This window comes from Falco punctatus (assembly GCF_963210335.1).
Source record: "Falco punctatus genome assembly, chromosome: 3".
Lineage (NCBI taxonomy): Eukaryota > Metazoa > Chordata > Aves > Falconiformes > Falconidae > Falco > Falco punctatus.
This window is the reverse complement of record NC_137582.1, coordinates 16,997,851-17,025,501: the sequence shown is the minus strand read 5'-3', so window position 1 is coordinate 17,025,501 and position 27,651 is coordinate 16,997,851. Positions and strand designations below refer to the sequence as shown.

Sequence of the window (27,651 nt, the reverse complement as noted above, 5' to 3'; positions counted from 1 at the left end):
GTAAGTTCACACCTCAGGCTGTTTCCACACATTATTAAAGTGTCATCAGCTTAGGGATACAACCTGGTTCATTTTCATGCACCCATGGGTTACGACTGAAATTATCAGCAATCTTCTGTAGGAGATGTGGGTTACATGCAAAATAAGCACACACAGCACTGTATTCAATATTTGTTAATTAAGTTCCAAACGGCAAAAATTAGAGCCAGTTTTAATTAACGTGTTGCACGTTGGCAAGTTTAGGTTACAACAGCGAGGGCCGAAAAGCTCTCAGTTCACTCAAATTAAATACCATCAGACTTTAATCCCACTGAAGTGAGGAACATCTTAACTGCTACCTAAGGCTGAATATTTCTCTCAAGATTTATTTAGTATTAACAAGTCATTCTGAATCCTTGTTATCCATATAATTGCCTGTCGTGGTTTAACCCCAGCCAGCAACTAAGCAACACACAGCTGCTCATTCCCTCCCTTCACAGTGGGATGGGGGCAGAAAAGTGAGAAAACTCTTGGGTTGAGATACAGACAGTTTAATAGGCAAAGCAAAAACCATGCCACAAGCAAAGAAAACAAGGAATTCATTCACTGCTTCCCATGGGCAGGCAGGTGCTCAGCCATCCCCAGTGAAGCAGGGCTCCATCACATGTAACTGTTACTTGGACAGACAAGCGCCATCACTCCAAACGTCCTTCCCTTTCTTCTTCTTCCCCCAGCTTCATATGCTGAAGATGACGTCCTATGGTATGGAATATCCCTTTGACCAGCTGGGGTCAGCTGTCCCAGCCGTGTCCCCTCCCATCTCCTTGAGCCCCCCCCAGCTGATCGCTGGTGGGGTGGGGTGAGAAGCAGAAAAGCCCTTGGCGCTGTGTAATCGCTGCTCAGCAGTAACAAAAACATCCCTGTGTTATCAGCACTTTTCCCAGCACAAATCCAAAACACAGCCCCGTAGTAGCTACTATGGGGAAAATTAACTCTATCCCAGCCAAACCCAGCACATTGCCCAGCTCCTGTCTGAAAATTACAGCTGAATTACTAGCCTGCCTCCAGCCCAATGAGTAGGGAGAGGGAAGCACTGAGTGATCACATCAACAGTCCTTTCCACAAGTAAATCCAAATGTATATTAGGTGGTATCTTAGCAGAATAAACTAAAACATAGTCAGATACCCCTCATAGGACAGCATTATATTTATTGCATTACCTTTTTTTTTTTTTTTTTAAGAACCCTAAAAGTTTTATAATATTTTCTTTTTACCTTCCCTGGTTTTGAACACATGGAGTATTGGTATTAGGTTCCAGCCACCTCGAGAAGCAATTTGAAAGAAGCTCCCGACATGATTTGTGTTCCTGTGGTCAATTGTTCTATTTTCTCACAGAAGGTCATTGCTAAGACAAATGCCTGACAGAAATCTGCTGTCTTTCATCATTAGGTTTTTCTGAGTTGATGGATTCCTACCCAGGGAAGCTTTACGTAAGCTGCACCAAGAGAGGCAGAAAGAAAGACTCTACTGTGAATTTCTACCATTTGCTCTCCAACTCGACGCTTTCCGAATTCCATCTCGGGTCGGGAGCCAGGTCTCCAGGGTATGGGGTTACGTGCTGCTTCCTTCTCAAAGACGAGGTCTAATGCAGGACAGAATTTGCATTTTCAAATGAACTTTTGCCTCCTTCTGGCTGAAAAGTTAATGCTAAACTGGGCAAAAATTGCGTTGAAACCAGTTCTCATAGCCATCTTTGGGGCAAAAAGAATATTTCCTTATTTGTGATGGTACTGTGGGGGTTGGTGGAAATCCACACAGATCCAGTACTGACAACACAGTAATGTTGATTTACACCTCCTAAGGACTTTGCTGCTTCCTACATGGAAATGCTGAGCAGCATTTTTTTTTTAAGGGATGTGAGCTTTTAATTATTGTATTAACATTGTCAACTGTCAAACGCTTTGAAATAATTTAATATTCCCAGTCTCCTTACAACCTGTTTATTGATATTCATGAAGTGAATCCCCTCTTAAGATGTCTAGACTGAATGTCAATATGGTTTATAGATGAAGACATGGTTTATAGATGGAAGGTATTAATAATTGAATCCTGAAATTGTTTAATTTTACTTCAATAAAAGGCCAGGCAGGACAGGAACCAATATGCCCTTTTACTAAATTGATGCACAAGTGAGTACAGCCAAATGGAATAATTTCAACCATCAATGATGAAAAAAAATATAAAAAAAGAAAGAAAGTGATTGACTTCAGATGTCTATTTTAATAAATAAAATTGTTTTGTTGAAATTATTTTCCTGGGTGAAATTCCTTCTTGTCACATATAATGTGGGTAAAGATACCTCTTTATAGTGTCTACATGCATTAGACATAACTTATAGAAGACACATTTTAGCCTTCAACCTCTCCTTCAAAGTTATATCAGAAAGGACTAGGGAGAGACATGTTCCCAAGAATGATCACGAGAACAACATTTAAGCTCTACGCAGAAACTGCAGGATAAATATTGTTTCTCCTGTATTATTCATAACATCACAATAGCTGGTCATAACACTCTTCTGTCCTTACGAAATATGCTTATCCAATAATCTAATCAAGATGAGTAAAGATCTGGGAACATCTTGAGTGAGAAGATTACTAGCCTTTCAAATATGAGAAAAAAACTTACTTCACGGACAAGCACATGACAAAACCAGACCTAGAAGAAAAAAGAAATATTATCCAATCTGTAAATCACAATAGTTCTACTGGAAATGTTGGGGTCCCAAAGGTCCCACCAAGCTTCCAGGGACACCACTCACTCAGTGCCTCACCTGTCCATTATCTCTATAAATTTTTCTACAGTTGAGGACTCATTTTTTAAATATCCATAGTCTCATCCCATGCCCACTGAAGCCAGCATGACTTTATTTCTTACTAACTTCAATGGATATTTTATCTCAGTCCTGAAGAAAAGACTTATTTATATATTTCTCAATTACACTGTAATCCCTGATAAATCCAGTATTTGTTGTTTATTAGCACCTTAGATTTCTACAACCTTTTTTATTTCTACTATGAATAGAATCAGAGTGTTTGATTCCTTTCATAAAGGGAACTGAGTGTATGTCTGGGTGCACGTGTGATAGGAAGGAAACATCTCTGTGGGTTTCCTGGTCTACACGGGATCTCAGTTATTATTATGATCTCTTTGGAAAGGGCACATATATTAAACCCTATCAGATATTCTACATCAGTTCTGTGCCAGTGTAAAACAGCTCAGAAGTTAACTTCAACATAACAACCAGCCGGTCTGAGTATGAACAAAACTGAGATAATTTTAACTGAAACTTAAAACTACAGGTAGAATTTAGCCAAGAGTCAGGTACTTAGGACATAGGTCTCGTTATGGGTGACCTGTTAAGACTGAAGGTTCACTAAGGGCCCCTCATCAGGAGGCTCATTAAGACCCTCTCATAGGAAAATACCATGTTACTTTTAGTCTTATACAGCACTAGAAAGGCACCTACTTTTGTATAACTACAATTTTAAAAGACAAATGTCCTTGTTGTCATCATAGCAACAAATAGGCACTACTTAAGCTCATGTAGGCGTTTAATTCAGGTCTGTGCAATGGTGGCCAAAAGGTTCATAACTGTTATCTTCTAAAGAATCATAAAGTCATATTTTAAAAAATGCAGTTAAACACAGATTTCATCACAAAAATAGAAGTATTTGAAATATTGACTCCTGTCATTTTTAGGTCTGTAGCAACATCACCTACATGGTGACACCCCTGACACATCTTAGTGTCTGCCTGAGTGGACTCTGTTTTCTAAAATTCAGTTGAAGGTGTTTCCTTGTTACCTAAGAGAATGTGTACATGCCCTGGCCTTGAACAGTTCGTGTTTTCTTTCAGTCCAGGCATCTTTGCAGGTCTTCTCACACCTACCAGCCCATTACCCTCTCCATCACCGGAACTGAAACCCTTTTCTATATTCTTTTGCCAACAGCCGTTGGGCGCCATGACAGACACTACATGATTAGACAAGCAGACTGCCTACAGTGTCCTCAGACGACTCCTTCCCACCAGCTCCAACCTCTGTGAGCTGGGCTGTGGTGCCTCTGACCCAGGGCAGATCCTCATCTTGGCTGGGACTTCTAGGATGTCTTGTAAAGTAAGCAGTGGTCTGTCCCACTGTATGAAGTGTTATTTCACCAGCCTAACTGCTTTGCCTGAGGTGAAGCAACTGTTTATTTTACTTCCGTGAGTGCAAGAAAGCTTTTCAATGCCTGTTCACAGATATAAATCCCCACTACTACCAATACAAATCAATATCAAAGAATGTGGAGCACTGTTATCATTTACCCACATATTTATGTTTTAGTGGGGGGAAAAAGGGTCTGTTTGAATCTTTCTGCTGTGTTCAGATGGGTGGCTTAGGGGAAAATGGCTAAGAGAAGAACCAATTATATTCTTATATCCATGGGTAACAGAGAACCATGGCACTGACAATTCTTTAATTTGATTGTTGAATTTAATCTTCTCATGTCAGCAGACAAATTATATGATATACCCTAACATTCCTGCACTGCTGATCCGGAAATGTCATTGTTTATAGAGTGTAATGAATCCTGAGACTTGCTCCACTGGAGGGCTTTTCCTCCACCCACTAGATCCACTGTCTTTTTTGTTCCAGTCCCAAAATATGAGCATATTTTATCACAATGTCAAAAGTCGTGTCAATTAGACAGCATGAAAGAAGCAGGAAGAACTCATCCTTGACAATTCATGATGGCCTGTGTTCATCTGAATTATAAGTAGGACTTTTATTCTAGAGTAAAAGAGTTATGTCTTTTAAGCTCTATAGGCAATCATACAATAGATAGCGCCGACAGAGATTTCAGATGTTATAATGTAGATAATTACTCATGGCATGAAATAAAGAAATGGAAAGCATGGTATTTGTATATTATTATGGGATAACCATATGTCAGCAGATAGAATCACCTCTCCGAGTGAAGTTTGTACTTCTGAATAAATTTGTTCCATTCAGAAACTGGGAAGCACATTAAAAGATTATGTTATAGTCATCTGTTTCCAGTTAATTTCTATTCCCAGGTCTCTCTATTTCTATTACTCATTCCTGCTCTTTTACTGGACAGTGTTCATGTGCCTGCAGTGTGATATAGATCAATAAATTGATCTACTTAAAAAAAAAAAAAAAAAAAAAAAAAAGAAAGAAAGAAAGAAAGAGCAAAAAAAACCCACAAATTGCTCTTGCTTCCAGGTTGGATCACCTGCACAATGTATATATGCTGTAGGATTACAAACAAGCAGAGCGATGTATGGTGCCCAGACATCAGCTGGCACTTCAACAAAAAGCCCAGTCTCATGAAGCGCACAGATAAAAGGACCGATATTATAGAATCATAGAATTGTTTGGGCTGGAAGGGATCTTCAAAGGTCATCTAGTCCAACCCAAGGTAAAGCCTCTGGGAATATTTCCATCAGTTTCACAGGTTTTTAACTAGGCCTATGATAGGTGAAGTGAATCTGCGTGCTCTGATCAGTTAACAAAGCATATACTGCCTCTTTTTTATAATACATAATAGTTTCTTCACCCACAAAACATTTAAGGCAAGCACAGCAATGTGGAACATCATGAGAGCCTGAAGGAAATGAAGGTTATTTTGCCTATGGGTCTCCTTAAATTGTGACCATCTGTTGGCCTGATGAAACAGGTGCTGAGCATTTGCAACTCCACTGAAGCACAGGGAGCTTGGTGAAGTTTTGCGTTAGCTGAAAATCCTCAGTCTTTTCAGTCCACAACTAGGTACAGGCCACTGTGTGCTGCTGTTAGATGGATCGGCCCAATGCAGTCTCATAAAGACAATCAATTTATTTATAGGTCTGAAAACATTCACCTTTTGGGAACCGATTATTATCTAATCCTCTATATTTGGGCTTCATCTACCCAAGAAGTAAACACAGCAAACTACTATTTCTTCAAGCTATGGGCACGCTAATTAACAGCAAGAAGGGTTGGGAAGAATTACTATATTGTCAGTCAAACTTTACAGACCAAATATATTCAGGCGAATAATTTTAATGTGTTCCAAATTTTATTCACTGTGGCATACAGAATGGAAATTAAATAGGACTTATCTGAAAACAAGGAATAGTTCCTTAGCTGGAGTTAAGTGACATTATTCTCTTTAATGTCAGTTGTTCTTTGCTAATTCATATAAGCTAAAGATCTGTCACACAGCGCAGATTTGACCCAGATATCTAGAAAAGCAGGATTAAGTCTATTAGGATACTTCAAGCTAATAGATGCAAGTTGCAGGCAAAAGCGACCTTTTCCTGACATAGCTGTATTTCCATGGGATGCAAATTCCCTGGGCTTGTGTTTACTAGCTAAAAAATGTTGCCACAAGCAAACGATAGTTTTAACAGAATTGTTGCATGGGGCAGACAATCTGCTGAAATGGTTGAGAGGTTTAGGAAGCTTATTCCAAACCACTAGAAAATTGCTACAATAATTTCTGTAGAATTTATAGTTCCATTGTAGCCAGTTTTTCTTTATACTATCCACATTAATGATTCAGCTGTGCTAGTAATTGTAAGGGATGATGTTATAATAATGTCATTTTGGCAAGATGCAGTACTATTTAACTAATACATTATTTTCTAAAAGGATTCCTTTTAGAAACCATATGTTCTTACTATATCATTTACTCCTTTCTCCCTAGCCTTTGAATACAAACAGCAATAGAAATTGCAGGAGGTAACAAAGCTTGTCATATAATCTCTTTACCCTTAACCTTTATTCAGGATGATCTCTTCAACTCTTGGAAAGTCTACTTTGGAGCAATGTGAAATGTTTGTTAGGAAAGCCAAACCAAAGTAAAATTCAGCTGTTTGCGGCTCTTCCTACAGATGTGGTATCCAGCCCATATTTTGTCAAAAGGTTTGAGCCTTTTGATTAAACCTGAGGCTAGTTGTGAATGAATTGGAGCCAACTTATTGTTTTGTATCAAAAGAAAAAGATAAACCCCAGGATTTCACATGCTTCCAGCTACAGATTGACCAAAATCTGAACTGAGAATTTAATGTTCTTGCTTCAAAGACAGAAAATGCCAGAGCTGAACTCTGGAGAGAGAGGGACTGTGATGACCAGAAGGGCTGCAGGCAGAGGGTGGCAGCTATACTTTCACACCCTCCTCCGCTCTCGCTGAGGGAAAGTGTCCAGATTCCTGATTTGCATCCTTGCCACAAACGAAAAAATGAACCAAAGAGGCTTCCCAGAGCCTGGAAGGTTTGAGCAGCCTGCAAATATGCTCAGCCTTTGCTTTTTTTGTTGGGTTTTTTTTTTTTTTTCTTTTTTTTTTCCCCCACAGAGACTGCAAACAAACCAGCAGAGCCAATTACAACATATCTCTGTGATATGGACACTTCATCACTTTGTCCTGGACAAAGCCCACAAGCTCTTTTAAGAAATATAATGAATAGTTGTCATACAGCTTTGTATTTATTACCAAAATGGGAGAGTTACAGGGTGAACTAAGCAAAGAAAAATTCTTAAGCTCCAAGACCTTCCAACATGCTGCCATTTCAGTCCTAGAACTGGCCTACAGTAAACTGCATTGGCATTTCAGAGACAAAAGGTGCAGGAGGGATATTTTAAAAGATGTCCCAGGAAGCCGGTCTGTGCAGATGGTGAGAATGGCAGCTGCAGATACAGAGAACGTGCAATAAAAAGCCATCTTGGTTTTAGAAGCAAGGAGCCACCACATGATATTTATTGCACAGCACCTGCATTTGGCAGGTGATAAGCTGCATGCCCAGCAAAGAAAGATGGGTGACCAGCATGTGAGCAAAATGGTAACTAGAAACAGGGCAAAGCAAGAATCTAGATCAATGGGAATGAAAAACTTCTAGGCAAAAAAATATTGCAAAATCTTTAGAGTACTGGCAAGAAGAATCAAGTCTGTATAGAGGACTGCCCAGGGAGATTAAAATAAAAAAATAAAAGTAATACTTTTGTTTCACTACCTCATGGGAGGAAAAGATTAAGAAGTGAATGTAACTTTGTAGCTACACATAAGAGCAGATAGTACAACAGCTGTGAAAACTGAAGGTGAAAGACAGATCATCCCAAATGATCAAACGAGGGTACTTTAAGAAGTTATTACCCCGTTGGCTGGATTTAACCAATCCCCCAACTGAAACGTGGTCATTGACTGTGTGAGAAGCCCCTTTCACCCAACATGAAGTACAACAGGAGAGCTCAAAGCACCCTTCATAGCACTTTTCAACACTAATCTCAATGTTTTACAAAGGACTTGAAATGGTGTCGTGCAGTTCTGGAAACATAAAAAATGTCCTTGTTAGAGATGAGATCACTGGGGGACACATGTTGCCTGCATATAGCAAAGAGAGCTGAGAGAAACTGATCTTACTCTAGAAAAATGAGGATGACAAGGAAAGCAGATGTATCCAGAAAATAAATAATACCATGTCAGGCACTTAGGGCGGCAGAAAACCCTACAGCAGTCATAAGGTCAACAACCAAGGGAAGCTGGGCAGGGTGGGAGTGCAAGCAGTAGGGTCCAGTGCCACAGTTGTGGAAATCAGAATAAACAGGGAAACACCCAACTTGTACCAGCAGTGCAAAAACCTTGGGAAACAGGACCACATAGTATCTTAATATGATAGCTAAGAGAGAAAGAGGCTAAGATACTCAAAGCAGAGGGCAGCTCCAATGTGAAGTGGCAACCTACATACACTGCTGAAAAGGATGCAGTATTTGTCATCAACAGCTAAGCTGTTGGATCAACAACCTGTTCCAGTTTGCATCTGAACTGAGGAGCCAATGCAGCACCAGTGACAAGCACCCTTTTTAGGGCAGATGCTCCATAAAACTATTTTCAGGCCAATGACAATCAAATGTGGGATATTATAGTTGAGAGCTTGTGATAAGCACACTCAGAGGCAACAGAGAAATGCAAGTGTGGCATCCAGCATCATGCATTTCCCTGCGTTGACCAAAGGAGACAGAATTATCACAACAGCTTTTGTTCTAGCAGTTCAAAAATAATTCAAAGGCAACGGAGCTTGGAGGTACGCTGAGACGAGAGTGAACCCTACACCACCCCACTAGATTACTGAAATGCAGAATTCTACTTTAAGAAAGAGATTAGAAAGAATATAAAGGTAGGAAGCAATGTTGGACCTTCTTAGACTAGTTCAAAGGAAGGCAATGGCCCAACATTTGGCATAGCAACAGATAATGTGGGGAGCCGCACTGTGGAATAGCAAACTGGTAAGAAATTAGTTCCCACCACTGGTGACTGAGGGCAGATTTATTAAGGGCAAAAATTCTGACTGAAATGTCCAAACCGGTTTTTTGGCATATTGATCTAAATGAGCCATCCAGTCCTGATGCCAGCATTCTCCATAGACCTGTTGGTCTAGAACTTAAAAGAATCGGCCTGGTTACAAAGTTGTTTATATGTAAACATCCTCACCCTAGAGAGAATGCCAGGCATCTGGCAGATGCTTGTGAGCAGAATAACGGCAGTTTATATCCTGGTAATATCCAAAATGAAAGTTAAGACTGTCATAGGAGGTGGCACATGGGGGCAAGATAGTTACATTTAAAATAGCCCAGCAAAAGGAAGAGTAGGTGTCATAAAAAAAGAAACACACCACAGTAAAAATCAAGCTTGAGATGAGCCAAAGCGTATGTTCTGCTGGCCAGGAATAAACCCCCCTAGTGAGCACACAAATGAAATAGAAGAGGCCATCCAAAAGTTTCCTGTGCTTAACTGTCAAAAGTCACCTGAAATCCCATACAGGTCTGGGAAAACGCTGAACGGACCTGTTCACTTCTTGTGAAGAGAATGGCATGAAGATGGAAGGTAATCACCCCAGTTTCTGGAGGTAGAGTAGCTAACGGGTGCTTGTGCACGGGCAGTAATCAGAAAACTGAAAGCACATATGCAGACTGTCATAGAAATGGTTAACAAAGGAACAAAAACTTGAGGTGTCTACTTAGAGAATAGCAGACCTGAATCTTTTTTGTCACGCAGGCACCCTACTTGCAGGCAAAAGGCAAACCTAGATCAGAGCATGTCAAAGATAACAACAGATTCAAGAAAGCTGTGAGAATTAAGCCAAAGGCAATTGCAAAGAGCTGTCAAACAACCACCAGTGGAGGGAGAAGCACATGAGAGCTGCTGCTTCCAGGTTGCTGTCTGCTGGAGAGCCGGCCCAAGCCAGACCCGTGAAGAGAGCACAAGCACAGTGAGATGCCACCCAGTTGAACCAGGGGAGAAGGAAATTCCCACCAGCAGCCACAATGCAAGCCATTTCAAAGAAGAGTACATGTACTGCCTGAGGACAATAGCTATCAGGAAACCCCATGTCCCTGGGTGAAATATGTATCAGTGACTTCTGGCTTCTAACCAAACGACAGCAGAAGGAGCACAGATTGGGATGAAATAAAGACTTTGCAGATCTTCATCCCAGCTAATGTTAAAAGCTGTGTGGAGGCACTGAAGCAGCAGTTGCTCTACACAGATACCCGTGGAGGGCAGTTTATTTGGTGCCTAAGGTCAGCTGAAATGGATCTAACTGAAGGAGGCTTGTGTGTTACACACAGCTGAAAATCCAGCACTTCCTACCTAGTTCTCCTGAAAAAGACCCACATTTATTTTAGAAACATTCATCCTCTCATGTTAATGAGCATGGTACGTGAAACAAAGACCATTACTCTTGCCAGTGACTTCAAAGGGCTTAGATCAAGCATCTAGTAAAACTGCACTTATGGAAAAAAATGATTGAAATTCAACACCGTGGCCACTCCGAAGCAATTCTTTCCGCTCCTCCTCTGAAATTTTACCATTTTGGTTGAGCTGTATCAAAGCCCTTTGGGTATCTATAATATAGTCTATATCTTGCCTGTTTATGACTTGACATTATATTAAAATGAACAGTGCAGTATGAAACTACCAGCACCGCACACATGTGTTACATCCTTGTTTAGGCAAAATATTCATGCTTTCTGGAAGTGCTGTATTGTACTGCTTGACTTGGCTTTCCTTGATACTGAAATGTTAGGAAAGCCAGTATTTTAATCCTGTGTATTGTCATCAGATTTTAAAAAAAAAAAAAAAAGAATTATTATGGCGAAGATATTTTGTTTTTCCCAAAGAGATAACATCTACCAGTGCTGACAGGCTTTTTTCTCTAATGATATATGAATTGGAGCTAACAGGGGGAGACAATAACTGCAGGCCTTTTGATTAATCTATTTTCTTTGGTCCTCTCTTTAAAATGATAGATTGGTCCAGGAGGACAGTTTGCCATAGATATTTGCAACAGAAGTGTGAGCTCCAAACAAAATAAGGAACCAAGGTTTGTTTAATATATTGTAGACATCTGGTCCATTTTCACTAGGAAATTAGCATGGAGTTATCATCTGATTATTGTTGTATGTGAAAGGCTTAAGAAACAGTCCAGGTGTATCTGATGGCACAGGGGTGGAAAAGAAAAACATTTTCCTGTAGCATAATTTAAGAGAAAAATGTATTTTAACACTACAATTTAACTTTAATGATCCAAGTCTACTTGGATGCACAAAAGAAAATAAGCAAAGGAAAAAAGTATCCCTTTCAAGTAGTGACATGCTCATGATAAGCCTTTCATAACATCTCAGTTGCATTACTTTTGTCTGTTTAAAGTCAATGAGTTGCCTCACTTTGTAAAAGTAAAGACAAGCCATAGGACAAACTGTACCGGATAGACAACAGCTGTACAATCTCTGCCCGTGATGGTGTCATACTTCATTGTGATAAAGTTAAACTAGGCTTTACTCAGAAAAAAATGTAATAATTTCCATGTCCAACTCAGAACTGCCAAATAGCATTCTGCAAATAGCTACAGTTTATGAAGCCTCTTTGCTAAATAACCTTATTTTTAAAATTGCAAATTGCAATCCACCACAGGGTGGCTTGAATACAAAAGAGGAATTTTGATTGCTTATAGCCAAATGGATGGACTCAAGTCTTCTGCGATGGCAGGAGCGGATTATCACTCAATCAGTAGCTTTAATTTAGCAAGCCAGAGGTGCTGAGATAGTGTTAATGGAGAGCCAACCATTTTAAGACTTGGAAGTTAAGTTAGCTAAGGAGTGATGGAATTAAAAGCTAGTCACTGAGGCAGAGACCCATCTCTCCTTACGTTAATCATCCGGGTGTTTATGTTAGAACGCTCCCTGTTCTGTAAAAGGAGAAACAGATACCTCCTGAGAAAGGTTCAGATGGTCAGTGCCTCTTTCTCAACCGTGGCTATCCAGGAAACATCTGAACAGAGCACTTTTATTTATGTAAGATGAATATGGACCAGTGGCTTTGACTCTCCCTTTCTTGTAACTCATTTGCAGAGATAGAGGGGTGAGATTATAATGAAGTTACTACTTACCCTTTTTTACATATGGTATAGATATGGTATATTGTATATATCAATAGACCCAAACCCAATGTGTCATTTGCTGTAGCAGTTCTGTAAAAGGTGAGGAAATAAAATGTCTCATGACGTTACTTTTTTTAAAACCATTCACGAATGGTTGTGGTCAATCCGAACCTGCATTTTTAGGAAGATACAAGAATTGGTTATAAAAGATACCCAATACCAATGACAATGCTGCTGTGACATTTATTTTGCTAGGAGAAGACATATTTACACTGAATTTTTAGATTGAGGATCCCCTTTTATGGCCCACTTTGGGCCATGACACATAGGAGCTGATAAAAATAAATCTCCTTTTTACTGCTTTGGAGCTGCAGACTGGAGCAGAGAAAGGAGTATTTCTGCAGAGGACAATGGTGCCTAAGGCAGGTTTTGCTTACAACAGAATAGCTTATGTACGGTGTGTTTTCTTTCATTTCTTATGCCCTTATCTTTCTACTGTATTCTCTTTCTGTTTTACTTACAAGTGTGTTGGGACATTCAGATGACAGAAAATCACACCACCTTGAAATAAAGGCATGTAAGTGGTGACATCCACAGCATTTCACTGGTGCCCTCTGGAATTTCATGTGGCTAGTCTGAGCCATCAAGGCTTGCTTTATACTGTAAAGAGGTAGTCTCTACAGTACTGTAGAGTAGGAGTAGAGAAACCTCCAAGGGAAAATTCATCCCATTTGTCTTAGGAGCCTCTTCTGAGACCTTTGCCAATTCAGGTCCCTAAAGAGGAAGCAACAAAGAGACTGAGTTGCTTGCTTTTACTTCTTGAATGGAATCTGTCTTCCTATAACTGAGACATAGAAAATGAAAAAAAAATTGGGTTTTGAGAAGCAATGGAAGAAAGAAAAGATGTGGCAGCAGTATAATTCTGCCTGAAAGTCAGATATGTGTTGTAATGTGCATTGAATTTTTCACTGAATTGATTTACATGAATATTGCACAGGGAAATGTGTATGTGCTATGCCTTTAAATGTAGATGCTTCCCAGAATGTTATTTGCATATTCACAAATTTTGTATTCCTATTATACCATGTATTGAAAAACAAAAATAAATGTAGTTGCTACAATGGAGGAGGGTCTTTTTAATCTTTAATTAAAAATTAAATAGAAGTGTTCTTTGATGATGTCAATCTCCACTTCATTAAGGGCCAGATCATACCCTAATCCAGTAGCTATGGCAGAATAGGATTTACTGACTAATTAAATAAAAAGTCAGTGTTGATATATGAGAATAGTCATGCAACTCTAATTAAAGTTGTAAAAAATTGTTTTTTAGTTATTTCACATGTTCAACAGCAACTCAAATTGAACTTATTCTGCAAAAATCCAATTTTAGTCTGCTTTATAGAAAGAAGCCAAAAAAATGGGCTTTTTCAGGCCAACATATGCACAGACACACTCTATGAAATCTGTTTTGACAGCTTCCTATAATATTTAACCAACGATGACAGGCAAGCTAAAGAATCAATAACTAAATCTTTGGTGCATGTTGCAATCACAAGCAATTATTTACATGTCATGTTGAGTCATTTGGATGGTGAAGTATTGTTCAGATCCATCATCTAAACAGACAACTGTATGTATGTGCTTTCAATTGGCTTCTTGGTCCCTTGGGACTTTAGTTGAATTATTCTGATGTACATATTCATGAGGTTTGATGGTGGTGTTTACCACTTCATTATGGCAAAGATTTAAGAGCTGTGCTACAGTTCTTGGAAAGGAATAGCCGCGACATTTGGGAAACAAATAGCGCAGGCTACGCCACCTGCATAGCTCATGTGTGGAAACACCGCAGCTGCACCAAGGCGGCTCTGTGCATCTGTGCACAGTGGGGTGATGGAATTTATATGGGAAAAGTAATGCTTTGCAGTGGTATCAAAAGCCAATGGTTGTAGGGAATCCCACAGACTACCAGGTCTGCTTGTGGGGCAACCACCTAGGACAGGTCACGTAATGCATGATTTCAAAGCTTGCCAGCCTGTGCCGTGTGGTGCTGGGCTGATATAACGTGGGCCCCTGTGGCTGACTTGGCTGCCCTAGCTGCTTAGGGCTTCAGCTCTCATTCAGCTGCACTTCTCACTTCGTGGCATTTTTCAACATAAAGGATCACAAACTGAGCAAATAAAAGCTGAGGCGTGGAAAATCTCCAGGTAACTTTGAAATAGCTGGATGTCTAGTTCCACTGATCATAAAATGGTCAAAGTAATTCTTGTCCCATTTATCTAACCACCAGCTGCAATCTCATTATTGATAAAGTGCAGAGAACTTTGAGCTTTGAATTCAGCAAGTCACAGTAACATTATTTGTACTCTTTTTCACAAGTGCAGCAGTTATTTTACAGGCCTCCCATGAGGCACGGAGACAGTAAATTCCAGGAACTGAAAGAACTAAGTGCTCAGCACCTCTGTTGTGATTTAAGCTGGATTGAAGTCTGAACTCCTGAGCTGGTAAATATTTGCATTATATGTTGTGGAAGTTGCACGGCAATGCAATAGTGGTTTCCAACTCCTATCAGTTTGATTTTTGCATTGGTCACATTAAGAGATTCAAGAACATCTTTGAAGTTTAGGAAGTCATGTCTCAAAAGGTGTTTGGCTTTGCCAATTTACTAACTGCCAGTGAGACATAGAGCAGCAATTCGTTTAGTTATTTCTGAAAAACTGTGCCTGTATTAGCTCCTAAGAGGACAGAGGTATACAGTAGGAAAAAGCTGTATAGCACTGGTGATGTTGAGTGACATATGCACTGTACTGCTGTCAAAGAGTAAGTACTCAATCTGGCTTGAAAATTTGAGGTGTTTCACTCTGAGTTTCCCAGACTTGAGGATTTCAGTCTCATCAGACGATTCAGAACATCTTGGCTAGATGGACTTTTTCTAACTGTGGTATCAATGCCTTGATAGTACACAAGATTCTTCAAAACAGGCAGAAGCATTACCCAAGGAGATGATGTCACTGTTTGATGGGTGCACTGGGTCTGGAAGTGGGGGTTAGTATTGCTGTTACAGATGCCTTCGATGACACAAAAAAACAGGTCCTACCAGTGCAAACCCTTCTTAACATCTCTCCCTTCCTTTTCTAAATGGGATTTTTGGAATACTTACAAAAAAAAAAAAAAAAAACAAACAAAACAAAACCCAAACACAAAACACTTACATGCACACACACAGAGACACAAAGCCAGCAAGTGGCTAGGCTCACAAAGGCAGATAAAGAGGTCTCTAAACAGCAGTGTTTCAAGAAGCAATGGCTCTTTCATGCTGGATCAATCAGAAAAAGGACATCAAAACCCTCTCCTAACAGTCAACTCAATACAGGATTCACTTGCCTGCAAACCAGAAGGTCAGGAAACTGAAGTGAAGAGCCTGTGGAGCCTCACTCATTGAAAGCCTATTAATAATAGAAAAGATTATTCACTGTTATCAAATATAATTACAGGCATCAAACACCCTGGAGCTGGAAGACCATTTATTTAACATGCAAAATAAGCAGATCTAGCTGTGTGATGTGCTACTCTGCAGCATTTTAACACAAAGGTTCAGGTGGCAAAATAAACCACATTACTAGAGCTACAACAGTGATCACGTGTATGGACTTAATGTGGCACAATATACTCAAGAAAAAAATGACCACTTTACTTTTGTAATTTTAATGCATTGCAATGAGCATCTTATCTGTCCATCCGTTTTATGTCTACAACTTCAGGCCCAGGGACTGGAATATTCTGCTAGGCATTTCTAGGGATTCCTTGTGTAATCAAGCACCTGGACCAGCACTGCTGTTTCTTAATCTGGAAGTTCAGCTACAGCTACAGCCCAGTGCCTGGGCCCAAACACAATAAATGGATTTAAATGAAAGAGTACTACCGACAGGTTTTAAGTAGATCTTTTGTATTGGAGGAGTATCTCCATAGCCAGACTAAAGCACCAACATGGATGGAAAGCACATGGTTCACAGAGTGGGTCTATTTCTGTCAAGTATTTTATCTGACTGGTTCAATCTTAGGTCTTGGCATCCTTACCACCTACACTAACCATACATTAGTTCATTCTTGAGTAAACTAACTTGTTCCCTCCAGAATAAATCTTTGGTGTGCAGTGAAAAGTTCAATCCCAGCACTACTCTTCAGAGGTGGGGAGGACAAGAATTGACAATGTTTGGCCCCTTCCAACTTACAAAGTTCTCTAACCTCCCCTTACAGTGGCTAGGATAGAAGTATGTAAGTATACCCATCTCTCACCCCACTTATGCCACCTTTTGGGACCATTCTTCCCTTGATGATGTGTTTATGACTCAAGCGTGCTCACATCATGCCCTTGGCCACAGGGACAGGCAGGAGAAGGACAGAATTAGATGAAAATGCATGAGATCTGCTTGGCAATGTGTATGTTATCCAGGCCCCATTAAACTGCCAGGCCTTTTTCCTGTTTCTGTTCTCATTGTCACTGGTCCCCAAGATACAGATACACAAAGAGCTTGACAAGCAGCACAGAAAGGCAGAAAACACATATGACAGCTTAATGGGTGTGAGAAGAAATATATCCAAACATGCCAGTGTTTATATTTGCAGAAGCAAGGCAGCATGTCTTTAAATGACATAATGGGCTTCATTAGTTAGGGCTTTTGAGTAAAGGTCTCCCATGATTTAGAAAGCAACAAAAGCCTAATCAGGCACTAAATAATAATAATAGTAATAGTAGTAGTAGTAGTAGTAGTAGTAGTAGTAGTAATAATAATAATAATGTAGTATTTATACTGTAATCACTCCTAAAAGCCCCACACAAGGAGTAACAGCTACACAAGAAACAAAAAGAAGAAAAGTAAAATTACTTTAATAGTAAAAGTCTGAGTCACAAATAGCTTAAAAATGAGGTAATTCACTGCAGTTCTTCTATCAGATGTCACCCTTATACACATATCTAAAAAATAATAATATATGTACAAATATATGTGAAAGTTCCTCCATTAGCAAGAGCAGAACAATCTTTTTTATCTGAATATCAGGATAAGATATATGTCACAATCACCTTGTTTGCCTGAAATACATATGCGTTGTTAATTCCATTTACTACTTCTAAAGCTAGAACTTCTACCTAAACGTAAGAGTATGTGGGACATGCAGGATTATATGGTATGTAACTATTAATTTTGTATTAATTTTATGAAGTGTTGCAGAAAACTGTTATCAGTTCCTTTAGAAGTTTTTGGAATTAACAATCATTAAAGCTAAAATAAAATCTGACCTTTTTTAGAAAAGACTTCATGCAATAATATTAACATCGCAGGGTTTTTTTCATTTTCCTCAGCAGCTCTCTGTAGCATCTGGCAGATGTCATTGTGCAGTATTTTTATTCCACCAGTTTTATTTATTCTGCTTCCTATGGGCTTTTAGGAACTGCAGCATGCAGGGGTGATACAATATGACAACTACACCAATATAAGCAAAGAATGGTATAGGGAGTTGAAAGGGAAAGGATATTTTTAGGGGATCTGAAAAGGCTGAAAACACTGCTAAACATTCAGGCTAAAGGCATTCCATAAATGGAGCAGCTAAAACTTTGGCTTTCACCAGCAGAGCTGATAGTAGCCCAAAGCAAGGTGCAAATGTCCAATAAATAAGGAAATCAGAAATGTTAGGTTGTGATATTCTCCAAGCATTTAAAAGCCAGTGAACAGATGAGGATATTCCATTTCCTGAGGATCTTAGACGTATTTGTCCTGAGCTAAAGGTCAGTAACTGTGACTAAACTGAGAGACAGTTATATCCTTAAGAGGGAATAAAATATAAAAATAAAGCTCCTTTGCTAACAACAACAGTGCTACTGACTCCAGAAGACTCACTCTGACTTACACAGGCTGAGGATCTGGCCCAAACTTAGGATAACTTTGGAATCAAGAGTTGTTAAGCCAATAATCAAAGTGTCCAAAGAGAAAAGCAAGCAGAGAAGCAGAATTGGTATGAGAGAGAGAAGTCAGCATGAAGAAGTTCCTGCAGAAGGCAAAGGAGAGGAGAATATAGCACCAGGAACAGGTGATCAGGTGAGGCAATTAGCAGATGGTTAGGTAACCAGGAACAGGAACAGGCTTTGTATCCCCACCTGCTGTGATGAACTACATCCCTGGCCATGCCTGCCGCCTTCATCTCCACTTTGAAACATTCTACAGCCCAGAAAAGACAGATGAAGTCCCAAGTCAGGTTCATCTCACATGCACACTGAGATACCACAACACCAGGCCCAATTATTCAATATAGGGTGTGCTTCCTACCCTGAAACTGCACAATCACACCAACGCAGGAAATAACCCAGATGAGAGAGTCCAAAATGCATCTATTTCACTAAGTGTTGAAGGTGGAAGAAGCCTAAAAGCAAGTAAGGTGGGTGTTTGTCTAAAGATACCGTTAGGAGGTGAACTGACTGAGTAAAATTAGAGGTGAAATCCTAACCTGTGTTGTAGACAACATCAAGATCTCTGAAAGAGAAATTGGAACAATGAAGGAATATCTGAGATAAGCCAGGGCTGTAACATAGTGGGAAGAATAGAAGGAACTGCTGTAGGAAGTCACTGTGGAGAGGCTATAGCGTATGTAACAGGAGCCTGTGGGAGCTGATGGATTGCCGCCTCACAGTTGCTGAAAAAGAGGAAATCTGGAGTCTAGCATCAGAAAAGATATTGAACTGAATCTCAATGCCAGGGATAGTTACGTATTTGGAAGAATGAGACCAAGAGTGGGAGCATACCCAGTACTAGCCATATTGGGTTGTACATAAAGAACAGGGCTGTGGCTTCCAAGGCATCAACGTTAAAAACAATAATACAACATAATTAAAAACCCATGTGAGTTATCTCTTTTACATAATGTGTCTGTTTTCTGGTGAATTCTTCTGAGAGATTTCCTTCACTGCCAGTAAAGAATAAGTATTCAAGGAGAGAAAAATTGTTCTTAATGAATTAATCTGATTACTTTAATTACATTTACAATCTGTTTCTTTTAGCACATGCTTACAAAAAATTGCATATTTGATGAAGGATTATGCTGTGTTGTTGAATGTGGTTAGGAGAGTCTGATAGAAAAAATCCTATAAGCAGTGTGTTTGTGCAAACATATTGGTTGGATTATGCATGCACATATTGCTCATTGTCAATTCATTAAAGCTGTTGGTTTTACTCTGTGAATAAGACTCCCTGAAATTATCTTTTAGCTGCTGAGGCTCAAAATAAAGTGGTGGTTGTCACTGGAGACAGACAAAATTTTCAGAAACATAACAATGAAGTATGTAAGAAATAAGGCTATACAATTTATTTAGAATGTATATATAAAGCTCAGCCTAGCTACTGAAGAATTGTGAAAAAGCCTTATAAACTTTGTTGAATTAGATTCTTCCTCTACAGTGATTTTTATTGGCATCATTGGATACCGAAACTATTCTATCAATGGAAAGAAGCATTTTTTTCTGAAGTGTTGCCCGCTTTATGCATACCCCAGTGCTCCTACCCAGACCCAGAGAAGAGCCGCCCGCTCTGCCGTGCCACTCTGGCTGGTAGCAAAGCTGTGTGCAGGCACAGGGCTCAGAGCTCGTGGTCTCACAGCAAAGGTAAAAGTCCAGCTGTTCTGCTTGGCATTTACTCCTGATGATTCCTGGGAAGTCTGCCAGGTTTATGCTTAGGCATCACAAGCTTTTCCATAGAGACTGTGGGGTAAAAACCAGTCCACTGTGTGTGAAACAAAGGCAAACCCATGAGGGGATCCTGAGAGGAAAAACTCCGAGACCTTGCAACCTTCCTCACAGCTGAGGTGTTTCAAGGCTCACATTATACTGCAGTTGGAAAAACAATGAATTAGTTATTTTAGCATGGTGGGGTTTTTTGGTTTGTTTTTTTTTTTTTAATAATCCTTTAAATTTTTATGAATGTGCACTTCCAGTAAGAAGTTTGAAATAACATCTTTTTACTCTAGAGAATCCCTGGAAATTGTTTGGTGCTAGTAGTGCTAGGAACATTTACCTGGGGAAGATAGAGCCTGGGTTAGCTAAGGGCACGTGACGTGTAATAACAAGAGCCCATGATGGGCTCCGCTTCCCACACTAGGAGCTAACATGTGCTGCATGGCCCCTCCAGCATACATGATTCCCTTCCCATGGGAACCAAGTTTTGGAAGAGGGATGATGAGTCTGCAAGTATCTATGTCTCATCCCAACATGGAGCCTTGAAGAACAATTCTTTACCCACAGTCTGGGGAGTTTTCCCAGCTTCTGCTGTGTAGACAAAACCTCCAGCAGCTACTGGCTTGGGCATATGTAAGCACTGTGCCATAGCAGGTGTTCCTTAGGGGGATTTCTTCTTATCTACCCTACACCTTCAGGATGGCCATGTGAAAACTTCTAGTGTAAATATTGTAGGTACGTACACACACGCCCCAAACACCGCCCCCCCCCCCCCCCCCCCACACACACACACACACACCTGCAAATATTTTTTGTGTCTTCTTTCCATGAATATTTCTGTGAATGAAACCTCACGGCAGCAAATATTCCCCAAAAGAAAACAGAAGCAATCACAGCCTTCAAGTGAACTCTGATGCTAAAGCAAACTTTAACTCGCACCGTTCAGCTCTTTCCCCCAAGGTCCTTTGAGTCCATAGGAGTTTTGTTCATACATGGACTACTGAATCTGGCCCATAACTCTCCCTCTAGGAATTCCAGATTAATCCAAAACTCTAAACCAAATTATTTTAGCTGTGACATATGCTTATTTCATTAAAATTTCCAGAGAGGTCACTTTGCAGAAGAAGAAAAAAGGCTTTGAAAAGGTACTGCCTGAAAGGTTAAAATTTACATAAGTCTAGCATTATTATCATTATTAATACCTACACATACCCCTCACAAGCCTCAAGGTGCTTCACAGAATTAAATTATACTTTTTTTTTCAAGGAAGTGGGAAAAGTCCTGTCACCTACATGATTTGAAATGAGATTTTTCAAATCCCTTAGAAACATTCAGATGGAAACATTTCTGCTCTACTGCAGGCACAGAGAAGAGCTCATAATTTTTATTGACCTTCAGCTTCCCTACCTGTGCTCTGGAGAAGACCAAGTTAATTGTCCTCATCTCTGTTTCCTTTTTCTTATGCTCCCCTCAGAGATGATGTTCCAGCTAAGCTGATTTTGGTGAGGACATTCATGGTGTAGGGTCTGGTGTCCTACTTTCAAGGAGCGGGTCAAGCATAGATGGATTTTTTGCAGGTAGTCTGCAACATTGAATGTCTGTGGGTGTCTGACAGGCAATCTTTGACCTTTTGGTTTTCTCCATCTTCTCATTTTTGGAAGTGTGGCTAGGGACAGGTTTTCTTTGGGTTTTTTCTTTGTTTTCATATCTTTATTTTTACAAATATAGGGTTTCCCAATGTCTAAATACTGAAATTGGTTGGATTTTTAATCTAGTGTAATGCTGTTAAAAGTGATCAGCCTAGAAGAGATCACCAGCAGGATCATTCTCTGAATGAAGGTGGAATACAAACTGGGTGAAACCAGAAGGCTCTTGCTTCTCTGAATAAATAAATACCTTAAATGCAATGCTGAAAGCTATCCATGGTATCACATAGACCTATCATTTAGTTGAACTGAACTCTCTGTGGAACCAGCAGACACGTTTAACCGAATTGTAGTCCATGCAAATCACTTTACATAGCTTTGAACTTAACTCCCCTTTATTCCTTACCCTGGTTTCCAAGGAATTTTCTTTCTCTCCTTAATTACTTGCTTTTGTTTGGTTTTATTCCATATCATAGCATGATCTCTGCTGTAGGAGGGGCAAGTTCCACATCAGACAGCTGTTCCAACAAAAAAAAACCAAACCCCCAGATAAACAAGCCTCTAATCTGGAGGCATATGAAAGTTCTCCAGACAAGGTCTGCTCCCTGCTTGGGGTTCGTTTTGCTTTCTGGTTCTCATATACAGAGGCCTGCTTGGGAAAATCAGACAGATTGTGTCTGCTTTGAATTTATCAGGCGAACACACACAGAAAACAAGAGTGTTTAGACTCCAGGCTGCTGAATACTCAGAATTCCCCACTGTCCCAGGGACTGTAGAGCTAGTTGGCACACCTTCAATAAAAAATTACATCAGTGATGCTCTGGAAACTCAATCGAGTCATAGGAATGACAAGAAAATAAGCAAATCTTCAGTGAAAGCTTTGGCAAAAATTCCCTACTTCATTTCAAATGTAATAGCAATCCTGGTCTCTAATTTCTATCTTATTTTTAGTGACAAATGAATTACCGGTACAGCTCCTCATAATCTATTTCTTTCCATTTCTCAGTCTCTTTTGGGGAGTGGTATAATTTTAGACTACAAAAATATAAGCCATCTGGTTTATATATAATTGAGCCACTTGTACACACATTTTTTAGATGTAAAGCCATACTTTAGACAAAACTGGAGAAGGCTATGAGAAGTTATGCGTTGTTGAGAGCCATTCTGACTCCACTCCATTGCCCTTCCAGGCATGCCTCCCAACTGACCACGGTGTAGACTCACTGGATAGCGTCACCTTGGGTAAGAGGTGACACCGAGGCAGAAGGGACATTCACACAGTGCATGGAAATTACTATGGTGTCAAAACAGGCACTTAAAGAAGCCCTTTTTGGTCTACCAGCCGAAGTACGAGATTAAGGATTTGAGCAGAACTACTGATTTTGTTATGCCCTAAGTGCTCCAATGCAGAGGGGAAGGTGGCACTGTCTTGATTCTTTTCTGCCCTGCCAATTCATCAACAATAAGCTGGTCAGTCTCACCAGTTAGTTAGTAAATTCAATATTTGGGATTGGTAAGAATTGTGATACACAGGATGAAATGGGGCACTTGGAAGAGCCAACTCCCATTTTTCCTCCTGTCTTCCCCTGTTTGCATAGCTCAGTGCAAAGGTTCTTCCTGCTTGTGGGTGACAGTGCAACTGTATCATGTACTGCTTTGGCTTTACACCTCTGGTTCAGAACCCCCCCAAAATGTAGTGGGAGCTATTCAGTGAGAAAAGTGTCCATTCCCTACATTTATTTCCCTGCACACCTGGAAGGGAATGATCCCAAAGGTATTTAGGTATTTGCTTTTCCTCCAGCAGATACCCTAATGATGTTATTTGCTGTGCTTTTGTCAGTAGCAAAGGATAAAGCTATGGAGTTTGGATCTAGCTCCCAGTTTGATCCCAAAGATCATAGCAAACAAGCGATGAAGGCAGGAACAAGCAGCACAGTCAAAACAGTGAGCAAATGTGCTGAGTGTTAGTAGTTAATGAAATACAGTTGGCTGCCACTGCCATTGGGCAAACACAGATTGGAGGCTTTCAGCACAGCAATACCATATTTGCTCTAAATGGCTTTACAGCCGTAATTGAAACACAATATGCAATTAAAGCATATTTACTACATCCACTTGAAACTTGTGAAACCGATGAGGAACACATTCATTCAGTAAACCTATCTCACTCTGTTTGCACTGCTAGCTGGGCTTGAAGAGACACAGGCAAATTGCTCTGAAGAAAACAGCTCTGCCACTGAAAAATGTATATTCCATCATCCTAAAATGCCTGCTAATGCAATCACCAGGACAGGATCCAATGAAACATCAAACCGATACTGGCTTCACACAGGTTTATACATCTGCTACCAATCTGTTGTCCATTTATGCCCTGTTTATGGCCCAACAGAGTAATTCCTGTGTGCTTTACTCGCAAGACTACTGCTTTGGAGAATGGCACTCTAAGTGTGCACATTACTTGGCACAGGATTTTTTTATCTTACATTCTGCTCAGAAACAATCTAATTCAAGGCTCTGGAAAGAGCACTACTGACATTGATGTGCATTAGATCACACCCAACCTACACATTGCCTAGAAGCTGGGAAATAACTCGGAGAACCCTGCAACAGTTTTCAGAATTTGTAATTCCTCAGTTTCACATTCTCCTCAACTTTTGTATTTTTGCGTCCAGTCAGTGATTGTGCACTTCATCTTACTAGTTGGAATGTATGTAGAAAGCTAACTCAGAGCTGGAGCGCTCACACTTGCTGAGAATATGCACAACGTGCTTCCTGTGGATATTGTGACAGATCTCTGACGGTTGCAGGCACGCAGTCCTCGTCTAGTCAGGAACGGGCACACTTGCCACTTTGCAAATTAGAAATAATCAATAAGAGAGACACTTGAGAATATTTAGAGCTGGTCACAGCTCCAGAGATACATGAGTCCTGAAATAAACTTCTTTGTTAGTATGGTGCTTTTCATTCTGCTGCTTTCTAGCACTATTTCTGAGGAGCCTGGCAAGAGGTCTTTGTGGAATAACAGAGCCTGGGAACTTCTTGCCTAGATGCCCATCGCCTGTACTTCCCAGGCCCCACTCACTACAAAGGATAGGAGCTGAGGTAAGAAGGCATCACAGAACATTTAATGTGCAATGCCACCATGTGCCTGAGGGACAGGTATGTTTAAAACTCCACCCTGGTGGAAGATTCCCACACTATAGATTCTTGGATGATGGGTTTATTTATTCCGCCTTTTCCCATCATTGTCCACAGTCAATTACAGACTGAATAATGACTTAATCAACCATGGAACAAACCAATATGGCTAGAAGACCTGTCCCTTATCAAGTTACTTTGCAACACAAAAGAACAGGGGAAGGTCACCCCCAAGCTGCTGGCCAGCTTAAAAGGATGCAGAGACATACACATAATTTCCATGATCTTAGGGACAGTTTTGATTATGTACCATATCCACTAAGTGTAGCCCCATCAGCTGCTAAGTAAAATCAACACATTTAAAACACCTCAATAAACCTATTCCGTCATCAACTCTCACACAAAATTCCTCCCACTGTACTAATAGGCTAAGCACTAATAATGAATATCATTAATTAAATTGTCTTTTGATGGCTCACGAGGTGAACTCTGCAAAGAGGAAGAAAGGGATGGAAGCTTGGATTTAGACAATAAAAGGAAGATTGATTTCATCTCATTTTAACCACCTAAAAAAAGAGCATCTGATCTAAGCTCATAATTTTTGTTTCTATCAGCCCTTTCCAAAAACAGGAGAGAAGCAGATGCTTACAGAAGATGAAGTTAGATTACCTTAAGTGAGAAGTGATTTTGAAACACTTAAATATAACAAGTCAAGGACAGATTATAAGAAGAACCATACAGAGAGCAAGAAAGGTAATTTTTCCCTTTACAGAAACCCAAATGTGAATACAGTAACTTCTCAAAGCTTCTGCCTTCCTCAGCATCTTGCTTTCCAGAATTCAAAGGTAACTCCAGCGTATAGCATGCAGTTCATTGAAAGCTGGAACTAATAAAATGCACTTCTTTAATCTAAAGAAACACCTCACCTAGACACTTGTTCCTGGAGGCCAGGAGCGTCTGTGAGCATAGGTGTAAAGTGGCAGAGTAGAAGCCATAGCATTGTACCGTAGCCCAGGAACAGAGACATCCTTTGAGGTTTGGGCTTCATACAGTTGGGCTTCATACAGTTGCCTCTGACTTCCTTGCCTGAGCTTCACATGTGTTCACCAGAAAGAACCACTTGTTCAGACTGCTCTATCAAATCAGTGTGATGCTACTTAAAATCTATGAATTCCTGCCAGGACTTTGAGTGCCTTTTTTATATCATCTCTGAAGTCTTTTGGACACAAGAATTTCAATGACATCATAACCTGTGGTTAATTTATTAAATGGTGGGCTGAGAAACATTACAGAATGTGAAATGAACAATTTAGCTAATAAGGAAGAGTTTAGACTATAAGTTGTGAATTAACAGTTCATCAAAAATGCATAGGTATGTGATGATTTCAGTACTAATGTGATTTTTATTTGAAAACTGTCATTCTCCAGCTGTCTGAGAAAAGAAATTATAAGTCTTTATGACTGGTGCATCTTCCTGCCCACTTACCTACTGCTTCTGTGACATCTGATACAGGAAGGGTGAACTTGCTCTTTAAATCCATCTTCCACTAGCACATCTCACTATGAAGTTGCTTATTTAGAAATATAACAACCTGATGGGTCCTGTGTAACCACTAAGGGGAGAGATGTCTGACAAAATTGCTGAAAGTGTAATAAGAGCAGATAATCTAAAAGATGACTAAGAAGCAGTAGGGGAACAACCAGGAGTGCATAATGATGCTGCTGTGAGTCTGAAATACTACATTTTCAGTGCAGTAGGAAATACTCTGTTGTTTGTTTGGACTCCTTATGCCTTTGCATAAGACCTTTTGAAGCAGTAAGTAAAAAACATTCCTGCTTACATTAAGAGGTCTTCCAGCTGGAAGGCAGAAACAAAGTCAAAACCTTTTATGTGGTCCAGTCAGTCGAAGTGGAAACATGGCTCCATCCTTGGTTACTGTCAGTGTTAAGAAAAAATGTCTTTCATAGGCTTTTGTTTTTTGATTTTTGGGGGGTTTTTTAACAGTTATAGCATTTATTTTGTGATGCAAATAAGACTTTTGAAATTATTTTGCACAAGAAAGAGTTTAAGAGAAACAATTAATGGAAGAGAAGGAGCAGAAGCAAAGGGATCCTTGGGATAGTCAAACTCATCCTTAAGTAAGAAAACTAAGTTCAAAGCCCTGATACAAAATTACATCTGCCTAACTAACAGGGATGGAAGCCTGTCCTCTCCCTTCATCACATCCGTACCTGAAACTTCATGATGGAATTAAAACCTCCTATAAATGATATTTTTGCCTAATCTAATACTCCTCTGTAAATCATTATACCGTTTCCAAAGGAATATTTTTAAACAAACAAAAAAAAGGTCAGTTTGGAGAAACAAATGGAGAGGGAATTATTCTGCACTTCTCTGAAAGGGTCTTTCCAGGATTCCTTACAGTTCATTTTCCCAGCTGAATTAGGTGGCTCCTCTGATCTCACCAGAGATGTGAATAACAAAACTCTCTTCAGGTTACCCTATTGAAAGAGGAAAGCCTAGAGGGAGAAAGGGAGTTAGGACTTGCAGTTCCTTTCCCAGCTTGGGATGAACTTCTGGCTGCAGTCTATCTCCACCACACCTGGACTCACCTTTCCATAACTTCCTTACCTTGTCTGTGTGTCATGAGGGAGACTCCATTCTTCAAGGTTTGTAGTGCGCGCTCCTTTACC

General features: G+C 40.0%; 1 long non-coding RNA gene across 1 annotated transcript in view; it reads right to left on the bottom strand.

Moving 5' to 3' along the window:
- Positions 1-514: 514 nt before the first annotated feature.
- Positions 515-27,651, bottom strand: part of LOC308060723 — a 31,041-nt gene continuing 3,904 nt past the window's right edge. Inside the window, exon 2 of the long non-coding RNA XR_013926866.1 lies at positions 515-27,651. This is a non-coding gene — a long non-coding RNA (uncharacterized lncRNA).